General features: G+C 57.0%; 1 protein-coding gene and 1 long non-coding RNA gene across 2 annotated transcripts in view; one reads left to right on the forward strand and one right to left on the reverse strand.

Moving 5' to 3' along the window:
• Window positions 1–14,917, reverse strand: part of TBX5 (T-box transcription factor 5) — an 85,599-nt gene that overhangs the window by 48,718 nt on the left and 21,964 nt on the right. The gene's annotated exons all lie outside the window — the stretch shown is intronic.
• On the forward strand, window positions 663–4,736 carry LOC109277793 (uncharacterized). Its single transcript, XR_008422125.1, has 2 exons — window positions 663–849; window positions 3,864–4,736. It is a non-coding gene; the product is annotated as an uncharacterized LOC109277793 (long non-coding RNA).

Genomic DNA, 14,917 nt, shown 5'->3' on the forward strand with positions numbered 1-14,917 from the left:
CCCGGGTCTGAGCAGCCACAAGTCCCAGACGCCTGGGCCGCGGGAATAAATAAAGAAATAAACAAACCCAGCGCTCTCTGGGGGAAATGGGGGTGGCGAACATCAGGCACAAATAGAGCCGAGATCGATTTTCTTAGGGAGGGGGAGGGGGGCTCTTGGCGAAGGGAGGTGGGAGCCAATCTCAGCCCACGATTGGGAAGAAATCAAATTGTTCCGAGGTGGAACGAAGTCCCTTGGAGGAGGCACGAGAGTCCTCTTATTATTTAAAAATTATTTTTTTCCGAGGAGGAGCTCTAGGCAAACGAATATCCAGGCGCCGCTCTAGCTGGTTGTGTTTGGGACGCGATAACTCAGTGCCTGCTCGCAGACCTGCATACAAGTAATTACCGGGTTATCGCGCAGGGGAAATGAGACCAGGGCGTTGGAGGGAAGAAAGAGGGTCGTCCGCAATGTATCTTACTGAGAAAAAAGTCCATTCTGCGGGAGCACCTCTAGCCGGGTCCGGGGACGCAACTCGTCCCAGCGCGGCCCGGCGGGGGCGGGGTGCGAGTAGGTGCAGGGGTCGGGGTAGAGGGGGTGATTCGTGCACAGAAAAAGTACAGCGACCGGGCCTGCAAAGGGTGAGGCGCTCTGTCTTGTTCTGGAATAACGATTATCATTATTCTTGGTCTCCTCAATGGGCATAACGCCTAAGCGCCCCGTGGAGGATATGCGCTCGAGCTTTCGCGCGCAGCTGGAAACGCGCTGGGTGCAGTTGGGAAACGTACTGCGTAGACGCCCCCGGCGGCGCCGAGGGAAGAGCTAGGCCTGCCCGGGAGCGAGCGAGCGAGCGTCGGGCCTTCCGCAAGGGTAAGCTCCCCGCCGCCAAGGGGCCCAGAGGGAAGCGGATGTCGGGATCTGGCCTTGCCCCCAGCTTCGGGGGTTCCATCCCACGTTTCGCTGGCCCCTAGCCCCCCTGGCTTTCCGAAGCGCGGCCTGTCTCCAGCTCCGGTCCGTCTGGGGCTGGAGCGGCAGCGAAAAGTCAAGAACGCAGCTGACCGAGCGGCCCCGGGAGCTAAGGTCAGGCCCGCGGGGAGAACGGGCAGTGGTTTCCAGCGCTGGGCGCGGGCGCCCGGGGCCGGCCGGGCCGCAGACTCTGCTGTATCCAGCAAGCAGGACCCGCGTCTCTCCTCTGGGCCAGGCCGCAGTGACTTCCCCCAGATTCTCTTTCGTTTCCCAGATTATTAGCTATTATCTTTTCCCCAGTCCGAGGCCCTTGGGGGCGAAGCGTTTGCTCCCAGTTGCCCAGAGTGCAAGCCGAAACCCTCCGCCCGAGGCCTGCGGATGGGTTCCCATTTGATCTCCAGGCTTAGATGGGCCGGAAACGGAGGCCTGGGCCCCGCTGGAGCTGGAAGGAGAAGGCGAAGCTCTGAGCGGGCGAGAGTTCCTTTCCTTGTGGCTCCCTTCCCCCGCGCTCCCGGCGCGGGTCCCCGCAGCCCCTCGGACGCGCTCGCAAAGGATCCCGCAGCCGCGGCTTCCGGGACCCGCTGTCCCAGACACTGGGGAGGCCGGGAGCGCGGACCGCATACACTAAAGACCTCCCCCAGTTTTGAGCGTCTCCATTCTTTCCCCCGGTCGTTGGGCGGTTAAGTTCCAAAGAGCAGCCGCCCCAAGCAGCCTCCCTTCCCTCTTCGGGAGGATCCGCGCTTTCCTCGACCTGCTCCCAGCACGGTCTCCACCGCCCCCCCCCCCCCCCCCGCCCACCCCGCCCAATGCATTTGCCTCAATTTTGCAAAATTCTGGCCCTGTTTTTAATATCACCGTGGGTAGAGGAGTAGAGGGTCCCACTTAAAAAAAAAAAAAAAAAGCCTGAAACAAAACCAAAAAGGGGAGACCGCTGTTGCTCTTTTCTCGATACTGCCTCTCTGTTTTAGGAAAGTTGAGTGTTTCTGAAGGAAAGACAGACCACCGTCTCTTTCCTCTCAAAAAAATGACCTGGCTTACGAAGACACCATCTTTTCCGCTTTTTTTTCCCAACGCGTCCCTGCCTGACTCGGGTCTCGTCTCTACCGGAGTCAAAACAGGAGGGAGAAAGAGCAGAAAAGGCTGGGAAAATGAGGAAGGATTCCAGCAACGACAGATAACGACAAACCAAAGTTGGGCCGACTCATTTTGCAAGAAAGGGAGTCGGTCTACAGGGGAGAAATTCCCTCGTTTTCTCAGGGGGTCATTTCCCCTCTCGCCTAGTTAAATCTGGCTCTGCTGTATTTTTTCCAGGACCTCGCGGTATCTCCCTTCCCCGTGTTTTAGCCCATTCCTGCCTTTCTTCCCTTCTGACCGGAAGCATCTGGGGAGCATACTGGCTATGGCTATTATTTTAATATCCCATATTCTCCTCCAATATTTTCACCGAGAATTATTACTGCCACTGCTCTTATCCAGGTTGTTCTTCCCTGTGCTTTGGAAACATTCCCCCCCCCCGCTCCCCCAAATTTGGCGGATGAAGCCCCCCGCCCCACCCCATCAGGGCAATAAAATGAGATCTGGAAGGTGAGATCTTGATGCTAGAGATGTGCACGCTCCCAAGGAGCAGAGAAGGTGATTGGGGTGTAAACGGGGCATCTTGTTCTGGCCCCTCCAATTTAAGCAGTCTTCAGTGGAGGAGAAGGGTGAGTCTCGAACTGAGGGGGGCCTGGAACCCCCTCTTACCCCAACGGGCTGCACTGCGCCTGAGAACTCCATCTGTACCTGCAGCCTAGAACCTGTAGAAAGCCCCCCACCCCACCCCGTGCAGTCAGCATGTGCCCACAGCCCCAAAAGCCATGGGGGAAATATATACTAAATTCCAGGGCTCTGACCCAGTAAGATAGAGACTCGGGCTAATACCTCCAGGTCTGGCGGGGAGCCTGTCTGGATACCCCCCTCCCTCAACTGGAGGGTGCTGTGGAAACTTGGGAACCCGCTGCTCTCCAGGGCTCTGGAAAGACAAATTTTCTTTGGCAAAGGGAACGGTGTCGTGCTGTCGACAAGGCAGACTATTTTTCTTGTTCCCTCACAAGGGGTGGGGGGAGAAAAGAAAGCGAGAAAGAAAGGGAAATTAAATCCACACGTGTTAAGCTTGCTCAAAGGGCCGGATTCAAAACCAGAGACGAAACCACGACTCCAGTGCTGGCTGCCCGTGGGCCTCCTTCCAGCCAGCCCGGGCCTCACAGAGCAAGACGTCCACGCCGGAGAGGACTCAGTCTGATGTTTCATAAAGCGCTTTCTTTAAGGGGGAAGGGGCATGGTTCCTGTCTACGCTGCAGAGGCAGAACTCGGGAGCCGCAAAGCAAACAAAGGAGATAGTACTTGGGACACTAACACCACCCCCCCCCCCCACACACACACACCCCTTTAAGAAAGTTCAGCTGGATACCTCCTAGTCAAGCCAGTGATTCAGGCAACATTGACTTTAGAGCCAAAATGAGCCAGGCCGGTGATTTTGGAAATCCCTGAGGTCTGACCCGGCTTTCAGACTTGGACCTACCTGGGTCAAGAGAACCTAAACCGTTGTTTTACTGACCCTGGAACAGCCAGTTTGATCATCTGCATGGCGACACCTCACATCCCTTGCTTCTCTCTTTGGCCGAGAAACTTGCCAGGGCAGCGGCCACAGGCCCCAGCCCCGGGAGGAGCTCGGCACCCGGTGCAGGGGAGGTGGGGGTGAAGGACAGAGCGGCCATGCCGCCGGGGAGCTGCGAGTGAAAACTCTAGTAATGACCTTGAGGAGGTGAAGGGACGCGTGTGGGGGTGTGGGGTGACAAGGGGGGCCAGACCCCAAACTGGAAGGATCCGTCACCAAAACGATTGCTTGGTCAAGACCTCTAATTTTTCTTCCCTTTCAGCCCCGGGCCTTGAGTGCCGCAGCGGGTCCCCCCTGGCCTCCTGGTGCTGGGTTTCTGGTCTTTGGGGGCAGCCTCGACAGAAGGATCCGGAAGCAGGGGCCTCCAGACGCCTAGCTGCTGCCGCGCCATCACACCCGGAAAACCCTGGGGTGAAACTGACCACGGCTTGTCGTGGGGTGCAACAGACAGAGGTTGGTGGCAAAAAAAAAGTTCCTGGCGACCGTTTTGGGGGGGGGGGGGATGGGCTTGTTCCTGGTCGCCATGGCGATCCAGGAGTCCTGTCCAACACTCTCAACAATGGGGCACCCGCAGGACCATCGGACGTTCCGAGGTCTTCGAGGTTCTTCTCCCACCCATCACTCTGGGGCTCTTGGCTTTCCGGAGCCTCCTCCACAGATTCAACACGGCAGGGATTGAAAAACCACCCCCTTTTGGAAACGGAGGAGAAAATCGAGATTTAGTGCCGTCTCTGCGGGTGGGCTCAGGTCTGGAGCAAAAGCCCCCACTTGGAGTTGACGACCGTGACCTCCGAGGGGTGCGTACAGGGATGCTTTCGCCCAAGCCCGCAACCCCGGATTTTCAGCCAGCGGCCTGGGACCGGGTCAGCGACCAGGAGTGCTGAGTCTCTGTCTCCTCACATATACTATTCACCCCGAACTCTGCTTTCGAGGCTCCCCGCATACATGCACGCCACCCTTTCGCCTGCCTGGATTAACGTCTCAGTGCAAGGAGGAAAGTCAGGAACTAGAAATTTGTGGCTTTCGTGTGGGCAAGGCCTTACTGAGAGAAAGAATACATTATACTCCTTTTAGAGGGAACATTTTCCATTGTGGGTGTAATATAAACAACATTAAAATAGCACGTTGGCCTGCATTGCTTTCTGCTTGAACCTGCAGCGGGAAATACCCATCTTTCTTCTGGGGGTGGGCAGTGCACGATACAGGCGACTTTTCCGGCTCCATTTTTCAGGCAGCAAGCTCCGAGAAAGATCCAGGGCACTGACCGGCTTGGAGGCCATGGAGGGAGCTAGAGGGAGAGAGAAGGCCTCAAGGAGAAGGGGGGGGGGCTGAGACCTAGGGCCTTGGGTTTGGGTCTCAGTGACTCCTCCTCTGGGGTCCTCCCTTCTTGGTTCGCTCTCTGCAGGGGACGCCACCCGTCTCCAGGCTGGTCAGGAAAGACAAAACTTAACTCCTGTCTCTCAGCTTCCACGGGGGGGGGCATCTGATGTCCCCCAAAGCTCCCGGCTGGCTCGTCAGTGCCCCCATCCACCCCTTTCCAGGCTGAGCCCCAGGCAGCTGCCTCTCTTTCCTCTCCAGCATCTTGTGTTAATATTTTCAGAAAAGTCCTGCTCGAGTCCCCCAACCCCCGCCCCTGTCCCGTAGCCACGATGAGAAAAATGTGGGTATTTGAGGCTCAAAAATCTAGCATCTGAGGTGTTGACAGTAGCTAACATTTACAGCAGGCCAGGAGCTGTCGTAAGGTGGTTTCACTCACACATTATCTCTAAAAAGCTCAGTGAGGAGGTGACTCCTGGGGGTCTGGCCACAGCGTCCCTCTGGTGGGATTTGAACCCAGGCAGTGTGACTCCAGAAGCCGGGAGCAACTCTCTTACGAGACAGGAGGAAGGGAGGAGGCCCGTTGTGGGAGCATTTTGACGCATCTGAAAACACATTCAGTCAAACTAAGGCGGCTGCGGAAGACTTAGCCTTTGGGGTAATGGCGCTGATCTCCGGCACGTCTCCACCCTCTCTCCTCCCTCCCTCGGAGGAAGCAGAAGAGGGTCTGTGTGGGCATCAGACCCAGATTCCCCAGAACTGAGCAGGGTGGAAGAGAGAGCACGTAGAGGTGCGGACAGTCTCCTCCTTAAACCTCAGCGTTCTGTTCTCCGTCCTGTTCTGTCCCCAGACCGTGGCCCCGTAGCCTCAAGCCAGGACCCACTGGAGGGAAATAGGGGTGCGCGGGATATGGGGGAGTGGGGAGGGGAAGAGATGAGCACGACTCCGTTTAAAAAAAAAAAAAAACGAAAACGAAGAATTAGGTTCAGAGAGGGTGAAGGCTTGCTCGGGTCACACAGCCTTTGCCGAAATGCACTCAGCTCCTCGCCAGTGTCTAGGCTCTGTGCTTTCAGCTGGAGCCCGAAAGGGAACCCCAGTCGCTTCCCCAGTGCACACGAAGCGAAGCGGCGCCCGCGAGTGCGGGGCGGCCAAGGGCGCCCCTCGAAGGCAAGGGCGCGGGGACTGCAGGTGCCTGGGTTCCCCTCCCAGGCGCTCAGCCCTCCCTTCCCTCTGTGCGTCTTCCCCGCTGCACCTCCGGGGTCCCACCGGCGGGTCTCAGGAAGGTCCCAAGCCCTCTCAGGGGCTCCAGATCCCAGACCCCGAGACCTGATGTCAGTCCTGAGGCCTCCCCAGAGGTGGCCTTTCGCTTTTCCTTCTTCTTCTTGCCACCCTGCTTGCCCCTGTGCCCACTCCTCCCAGGCAAGCCCCTGGTGCAGCGCTGGCTGCCCCAAGTTAGGAAGGGAAGGACTTCTCTAGAAGGTAGGGACTCGGAGAGCCAAAGCCTGAGAGGAGCGCCCCAAAGGGAGGCTCAAGGGGTCCCCACTCTCGAGCTGTCACTCTTCAGTTTCCTCCACCTGGCACCTGCCGGCCCCTTGGCCGTCCAGGGACTGAGTCTTCCCGCCCCCCTGCACAATTTGCTGTCTGGGAGATTGCCACCTCTCCAGACCCCCATCTCCCCCACCCCAGGATGCTGGCAGACAGACTGGGTCATCCCCAGTTCCTCCCAGACCACTCGGAGGCCAGGTCCTCGCCACCAACAGCTTTCCCAGGGGCCCCATTTGCGGGCTCCTGGTGCATCTTGGTGAGTGCCCAGGACCCAGGAGTGAGGGCCTGACCCCAGAGCACCTGAATCTGAGCACCAGCCAGGACGGCCAGGACCCAGGACGGATCCTCCTGAATTCCCGACCCCCTTCCAGGCTCCACCTCCTGGAGCAAAGCTGGAGGTTCGGGGGTCCACCTAGGGGCACGGGCTGTGTGTCTCCCTCCGTGTGACTGAATAGGACGTCACCCTCCAGTCTCTCTGCACGACCGTGTGTCACCTGAGGGGAAAGCGTGTGCATCTCTCTGCTGTTGTGTCAAACATCACGACGGGTCAAGTGGTGTCCTGGGCTCATAACCCAGGCGATGTTCAGCTCCCCTCCATTTTTATTGACCACTTTTATGATTATTATTTTTACCAACAGCTCTAAGTGGAGGCCTGCGGGCCTGGGCCCCCTGGAAGGCAGCTGAAGTTCCGCCATTCAGCCAGGAGGCCAGAGGGGCCCGGCCACAAGGTGGCTGGGCCACCAGAGTCTATATTTGGAAGCAAATCCCACAGGCGTTTCCTGGGAACCGGGCATAGCCCTGCGGACACCGGGGCAGACTGGAAAGGGTGGCAGGGTGGCTTGCCCAAACCCTCCCGGGCCTGGGGGCCTGGGGGCCTGGGGGCCTGGGGGCCTAGGGGCCTGGGGCGGGAGCACAGCGCTCAGCTCACCGGGGCTGCTGAGCCAGGCCTTCTAACGGCCCCATCCCCCTCCAGCCCTAAACGTAGTTTCTGGCCCTAAAAGCCACTTCTGCTCCATGGTGCCCGGGGGGGATTCAGCTTTCCCCCGAGCCCAGTGGCCTGGCCCCTCAGTGATGCCACTTACTGGCAGGGTATGCCGTCTTCAAGAGGTCACGCGTAAGGTGTCCCAGGCCGGGCCACTTGGGAGTCACTCACAGCACACACACACACACACACACACACACACACACACACACACGGCCTTGCACGGCCAGTTACTGCGGGTATAGGTAAGGCCGTTCTCTCCCGCGCGCACACACACACCCACACGATCACGGCGGGCAGAGCCATCCGCCTCGCACCTGGGGCCAGTGACTGTCGCACACATGGCCCTTGTCATATCTGCCATCACACATTCACGTGCACATCCTCACCGGTTCTATCTCACACGCACACACACACGCCTGTTCCGTCACACGGGCCCAGTCTCCCGCTCGTTGCCACGCACAGACACACGCTCGTGGTTGGTCACCCACCACCCCCCGCGAGCGCACGTCTGCCCCTGCGCGGACGTGAACTCAGCCGCACGTACGACGGCAAACGGGGCCCACGGTCGCGCCCAGAAAGCCACACACGCGATGGCAGTCCTTCCCCCCTGAGTCACACACACCAGCCCGCGGGGCCGGGGCGCGCCCGCTCTCACCCACAGACGCATTTTACCTCCGCTCGCCCAGGATTCGCACCCGGTCCCCACGTCCACAGCCCACCCCGCTTTCCCCGCCCCGCAGCCTGGACCCTCGTCTCCTCTACTGCGGTCGGTCTCAGTCTCCAAAACGGGAGCGCTCAGAGGCTGCCCCCCACCCCCGCCCCCCACCTCCAGCCGGAAGACATACTTGGGTGGGCACCACCATGGATCATTCTCCGAGGCCTGGGGAGGCTCCACTGGAGGGAGCCCTTGATGCAACAGCCCCACCCAAGCTGCGGTCACCAGTTCCGGAGGAGGAAGGACGGGCAGGTCTTGAAGCAGGTGGGGGGGGGGGGGAGAAAGGAGAAACCCATCTGCAACCCCCTCTTTCCCAGCCACCCTCCGCAGAGCCCCCAAGGGCTCTGCCACAGACCCATCACGGTCCCGCCCTCTGGACCCTCTCTAGTGGGCCCTTCCTGCTAACTAGTCCAGCGCTAACTTTACACGTGGGGAAACCGAGGATCGGGGCTCCCGGGTGGCTCAGTCAGTTAAGCGTCCGACTTCGGCTCAGGTCACGATCTCAAGGTTTGCGAGTCCGAGCCCCGCGTCGGGCTCTCTGCCGGCAGCTTGGAGCCCACTTCAGATCCTCTGTCCGCCCCCCCTCTTTCTCTCTGCCCCTCTCCACTTGCACACGGACGCTCTCGCTCTCTCTCTCAAAAACAAATAAACATTAAAAGAAAGTCTGAGAATAAAACACCAACTCCTCATATATTTAAGGCCTTGCACGAGCCTACCCCTGCCTGCCCCTCTCACCTCACCTCCTGGCCCCCTTTCTTCCTCCACATTCCATCCCCCTTCTTCTTTGTTCTTCATTTGTACCAACCTTTGTTTCCACCACAGGGCCTTTGCACACACTATTCCCTCTGCCCCCAGCTGGCTCAAGGTTATGCCTCCTATCATTTTTGTTATGTGCCTGTTCATTATCTGTCTTCACCTTAGACTCTAAGCTGCTGAGGACAGAGATCATGGCGCCCACCCCATTCACATAGTCGATGCTAGATAAATACTTGCTGAATAAAGTATATGAAGGTATTAAAGACCCAGAGTCAAAGATGTGGAGGCATAGACAGAAAATATACAAGGTATCAGTGAAGGGCACAGGACTTTCTGCTCCGTGCCATAAAATAAGGATGGGGCGCCTGAGTGGCTCAGTGGGTTGAGCGTCCGACTTCGGCTCGGGTCACGATCTCGCGATCTGTGAGTTCGAGCCCCGCGTCGGGCTCTGGACTGACAGCTCAGAGCCTGGAGCCTGCTTGGGATTCTGTGTCTCCCGCTCTCTCTGCCCCTCCCCCACTTGCGCTCTGTCTCTCTCTCTCTATCAAAAAACGAATAAACGTTAAAAAATTTTTTCAAATAAGGATAGATGTCTGAAGGGTGGTAAGTTTACAGGTGGAATAAAGCCTGCAACATATTCTTGGCTTTTTCTGAGCCTTGAAGCCCCGAAATGCTTCTCCCCCCCGCTCCAAGTGCCCCCCACACCGACCCATCCCTCCCTTGTCCTCTGGGCCTTCCTTTTGTCCACCCTTCTATCTGTTCCCAGGAGCCTGGAGAAGGAGCCAGTAGAGTGAAAGTGGTCTTTTTATAGGCTGATAAAAACCAGGCTTATCTAGAAAGCTTTGTCCTGTCTCCCCAAGTGTCCCTAATTGGTCCCCAATGCCCTCCCCACTGGGGCTGCAGACACCCTCCCTGCCTTCTGGCCTCTGCCTCGCTCCCCACTGCCCTTCCCTTCAGTGAGGGATGCCTCACAGGAGACCTCTGTCAGGAGGACTTTTGTGGGATCAGGGGGTGGGCGAGAGGAGATGGGGACCAGGGATGCTGTCGGGGGAGGGGTCCAGACTTCTCCAAGTGGGTTTGCTATGCCACTATTTAATGATGCCAAATATATTAAATCCTATACTCTAGCAGCCTCTTAAATCCGTTTACGGCCCATGCTAGACCCTGGGCTATAATAATAATAAAAATAAAAGAAAGGATTTATGTAGCCAGGGTGCGGGGCCGTCACCGACAGAAAAGAAAGAACCGTTTCTAGCTGATCTTGCTGGCCGGTCGCCCACCCTCTGACCTCCTGTTTTTCAGGGCAGGGCGGTGACAGGGGTGGGGAGGCTCCCAGGGGCAGGGAGGAGGAGAGCCGGGGTCCTCGTGGGACAGCGTGAGGAAGCCGAGGGAAATGTCCACTTAAAAGAAACATATGCCGGGCTTCTCTCAGACCCATGTTTCCAGACCCATCTCTCCATTTCTCTCTTGGGCTCCTGGAGAAGGACTTTCTCGTGTTATAGAACAAGGAGGAACAGGGACTGGAGTTGAGGAGACAGCAAAGATCTGGGGTGGAAAAGGCCTCCAGAGGTCCCGACCCTGCCTCTTTGGAGTCGTGTGAACTGAGCAAGCCCCTTCGCCTCCCCCAGCCTCAGTGTCTCCGACTGTGCAATGGGTCTCATAAGAATACCAGCCTCGGTGGTTGTTAGGAGGGAAAAAGAAATGATATAGAGAAACGTCTGGAGGACACTGAGGTTTCTGGGGCACAGGACGCAGGGCCAGGGCAGGGGAACGAGGTAAGGACGGCTCAGGGCCTGGTCTGAAGGGCCCAGAGAGCCCTGGCCTCATTCCCCGGGGGGAGGGGAGGGGAAAGACAGCAGTCGTTCTTTGGTGACTTGAGTATTCGTGAGGCGGGGGCCCTCCCTGTGCTACTCCAGCACCCCCTGTAACTCTGCTAAGGACCCCCGTCGTAACCATTGACTTCCAGGCCCGGTTCCCCTAGGAGACAGCCTTTCTGTTCATCCCCCAGCTCCCAGAACAGGAAGAAACGTCCACTGTGAACGGCCGAGGGACTGGATGCAGCCGGACCCTCTGGCTTTGTGGTCCTAGTTTGGGTGTCGATGAAGACCAGGGCCCTGGGGCTGGGATTGAGGGCGTCCCGCTTCTCGGATAGCTGGGGTACAATGCTTGCTTCCTGGGAGCCCCCTCATCAGGAAACTAGAAGAGATTGGGAGCTTATGGAAGCTTGATTGCTTTAATGACCCAACGTATTTTTATTTTTTTTAATGTTTATTTTGCAGAGAGCGCAAGGGAGGGAGGGGCAGAGAGAGAGGGAGACGCAGAATCCGAAGCAGGCTCCAGGCTCCGGGCTGTCAGCCCAGAGCCCGACGCAGGGCTCGAACCCACGAACTATGAGATCATGACCCGAGCTGCAGTCAGACGCCCAACCCACTGAGCCACCCAGGCGCCCCAATCACCCAATTTAGCGCACCGTCCTGTATTCACACCTTTGCATGGCTGCCTCCCGCACCGGCTCCGGGCGTGGCCTCTGCAACCTGCTGAGGCCAATGGCACAGCAACACAACGGACACCTTGTGGGTTTCTGCTCTCTTGCCCCCCTGCCATCTCCGTGCAAAGGCAGGGCTCGCCTGATGGAGGATGAGACGCACCGCTAAGTTAGCCAGCTGTCCCAGCCGGGGCCCTACATGAGTAAGACAACCCAGCCCAGACCAGGAAAGCCACCTCGTCGGCTGCCACTGACCACAAACACCTGCACGAGCCCCACCCGGCAGACCACCCAGAGTCACAGCTAACCCAGAGTCACAGAAGCCTCCGGCGTGGTGCTCCCCTGTTACGTGGCATTATCGTGGCAATAGGTACCTGATACACAGCCCCGATCTGAATCCAGCCCCGACTATCCCCACCTTCCCGTTTTTGCCCAGGAAAGGAGTTTTAAGGTTTCGGCGGCACGGTTTCAGGTCCCGGGTTCAACGCCCAGGGGTGGTTATTTAAAGCATCAGAAATAGATTGGCGCTTCTGGCTTCAAACCAGGGAGACTGGTGTGGACAAAGAGTGAGGGAGAATTGCTTAAGGCCAGGTGGAGATCGAACCAACTTCCTGGTTCATCAAAAACACACAGACCTGGGGCGCCTGGGTGGCTCGGTCGGTTAAGCGTCCGACTTCAGTCAGGTCATGCTCTCACGGTCCGTGAGTTCGAGCCCCGCGTCGGGCTCTGTGCTGACAGTTCAGAGCCTGGAGCCTGTTTCAGATTCTGTGTCTCCCTCTCTCTCTGCCCCTCCCCTGTTCATGCTCTGTCTCTCTCTGTCTCAAAAATAAATAAACGTTTAAAATAAATAAATAAACACACAGACCTGGGCTGAGTGAGGCAGCAGCCGTGAGCTGCTTCGGAGAAAAACAACGGCAGGTGCTCCCTACCACAGCTTGCTGGGCCACAGAGAGCGGCAACCCCCTCCTCTGGCTCCAGGCCCCTGGATTTCTCTGGGAAATAACCCCCTTCTTCACGCCTCTTAACCCAGAGGCGGCCGATCAGCATCTTCCATCCGTCAACCACAATGATTGGTTCAGCAACAGGCACGTGTCCAAATTCTATCCAATCAGAGGGCTTTTGCCGGAAAGACAGGGAAGAGGCCTTTTTCTACCCACCGGCAGGTGCGAGGGTGGAACCCTACTGGCCGCGATCACCACCAGACAAGAGCCTGCCCAGAGGGGCAAGTGCCCTGACATCTCCGGGCCCCCGTTTTCTCGCGTGTGAAAAGCGGATAATTATTGCGTCCCCTCATGGAATTGTTGCGAGGGGTTAGGGAGATCCTCGATGAAAAGCACCAGGCGAGGGATCTGGAAACGTTAGCTGTTGTGATTACTTTGGTGCAGTCACTGGGCCCGATCAGGGTCTGATATTTAACCAGTAACGAAAAATGAGCAGATACCTAGACGCGTCTCTATGATGCTTTCCATGCGCACGCGGATGCCGGTAACCGTCTTGTACAGCGTTTCCTCCCAGAAGCGCCAGTAAAAACGCAAGGCGGTCTTTCCAAGCCAAGAGAACCCCGACCCTCATCAGGCGTGTTCTTTGGCTGGCTCTCGGGACGGGAGTTTGAAATGAGTCACCCTGAACTCTCCCTGGCCACCAAAGGCACACATGTGCTCCCTGAAGGAGTCACTGCCCTTGACCCTTCTCCAAGGCTGGATTAGTTTCCTACGGCTCCTGTAACAAAGCACCACAGGCTGAGTGGCTCAAACAACCGAAATTTATCATTTCCCAGTTCTGGAGGCTTCTCTGAAATCAAGGTGCCAGCAATGGTGTTTGCCTTCTGTGGTGTTTCTGTGTCCAAATTTCCCCTTTTTGTATGGATATCAGTCATATTGCATTAGGGCCCGCCCTAATGACCTCTTTTAACTTAATTACCACCATAAAGACCTCCCTCCAGGGCCTCCTGGGTGGCTGCCAGTTAAACATCCGAATGGGGGTTGGGGAACCAAGGTCACAATCTCAGGGTTTGTGGGTTCGGGTCCCCCCCCCCCCCCCCCACGGGCTCTGTGCTGACAAGCTCAGAACCCGGAGCCTGCTTCGGAGTCTGTGTCTCCCTCTCTCTCTGCCCCTCCCCTGCTCACGCTCGCTCTCTCTCTCTCTCTCAAAAATAAATAAACATTTAAAAAATTTTAGAAAAAAAGTAATTTCAGGATTCCCCTTATCATATTAAGGAGATAGTTAAATGACTATCTAAATAATATGTGTCACCTACAGGGGCACCAGGGTGCCTCGGTCAGTTAAGCATCTGACTCTTGATTTCAGCTCAGGTCATGATCTCACAGTTTGTGAGATCAAGCCCCACCTAGGGCTCTGCACTGACAGCATGGAGCCATCTTGGGATTCTCTCTCTCTCTCTCTCTCTCTCTCTCTCTCTCTTCCTGCCCCTCCCCCCCAAACAATAATTTTTAAAAATATGTGTCACCTGCTCACAGCTAAGTAATACATATCACCCACATTCCCTGAACCCACTGAATGCCCAATAATCGTGATTCCTGTCGCCCCATCTTTCCCCCTTCAGGCTTCCTTCAATCTCAGTTTTGCACAACAGCTTATGTACGCGTCCACTATGGCATCGGTGCTCAGAGCCCCGTTGCGCAGGGCAAATTACCCAAAATTTGCTGCAGGCCGCTCGACTCCAGTCTCGAGGGAACCGTTGGACACACTTCTTTGGAAGGCGGCGACTTCCAGACGAGACGAGACATCAGCTCGTGCAGCATTCCCAAAGGAAGTGTCTGTAAAGGGGCGGTGAACCAAGCTGAGAGTGTAAAATGTCAAAGCCCAAAAGCGAGGGTGTGGGTTCAGCAAACACCCGGAGGTACCTAGGTGCCGTTTAATGACACCACAGCTACGTGCTGCCCCGGTTGAGCTGTTCTATCACCCCCCCCACCCCCACTCCCGTGCCTCGATTTATATGAGGAGACAGTGAGTGAATCTGTGCTGACCCATCTCCCGTGAGACATCCGTAATGCGCTGGGAGCAACTTACATTTTAACGAAAGAAGATGTTTGTGCAGCCTGCATAGGTCACAAGGACAACATCCTCTTTTCCCCAGATATTAAATGTCTCTGTTTATTTCTATCAAAGCGCTCTATCCTCTTCCACACCCCTAAAAAGAAAGCAAACGGTAGAGGGGTCCAGTAGACCAAGAGGCCCCCAGGAGGCTAATGAGCAGGAAGGGGGCAGCCTTGCTCGGAGCTGACTTCACGGTTCTTCTCCCGCCGGATTATGAAGGCAGATCAAAGCGTGGCCCGAGAGCCAAAGCGGCTCGCTTCACGGTGGGGAAATCTGACATGGGGCTGGGTGGCCAGAGGGTCGAGCTGGGAGCCAGTCGCTCACACCAGCCACAGCCCGATTTCCACATCTCAGTAGCCCTGGACAGTTGCCTGGAAGGCGCATTCACGTGACCACTCATGGATTCAGCGGACATTTCTTCAGACTCCAATATGGCAACGCTTCCACGCGCTACCT

Source organism: Panthera pardus, unplaced genomic scaffold (assembly GCF_024362965.1).
Source record: "Panthera pardus isolate Hobbes unplaced genomic scaffold, ASM2436296v1 HiC_scaffold_15, whole genome shotgun sequence".
Classification (NCBI taxonomy): Eukaryota; Metazoa; Chordata; class Mammalia; order Carnivora; family Felidae; genus Panthera; species Panthera pardus.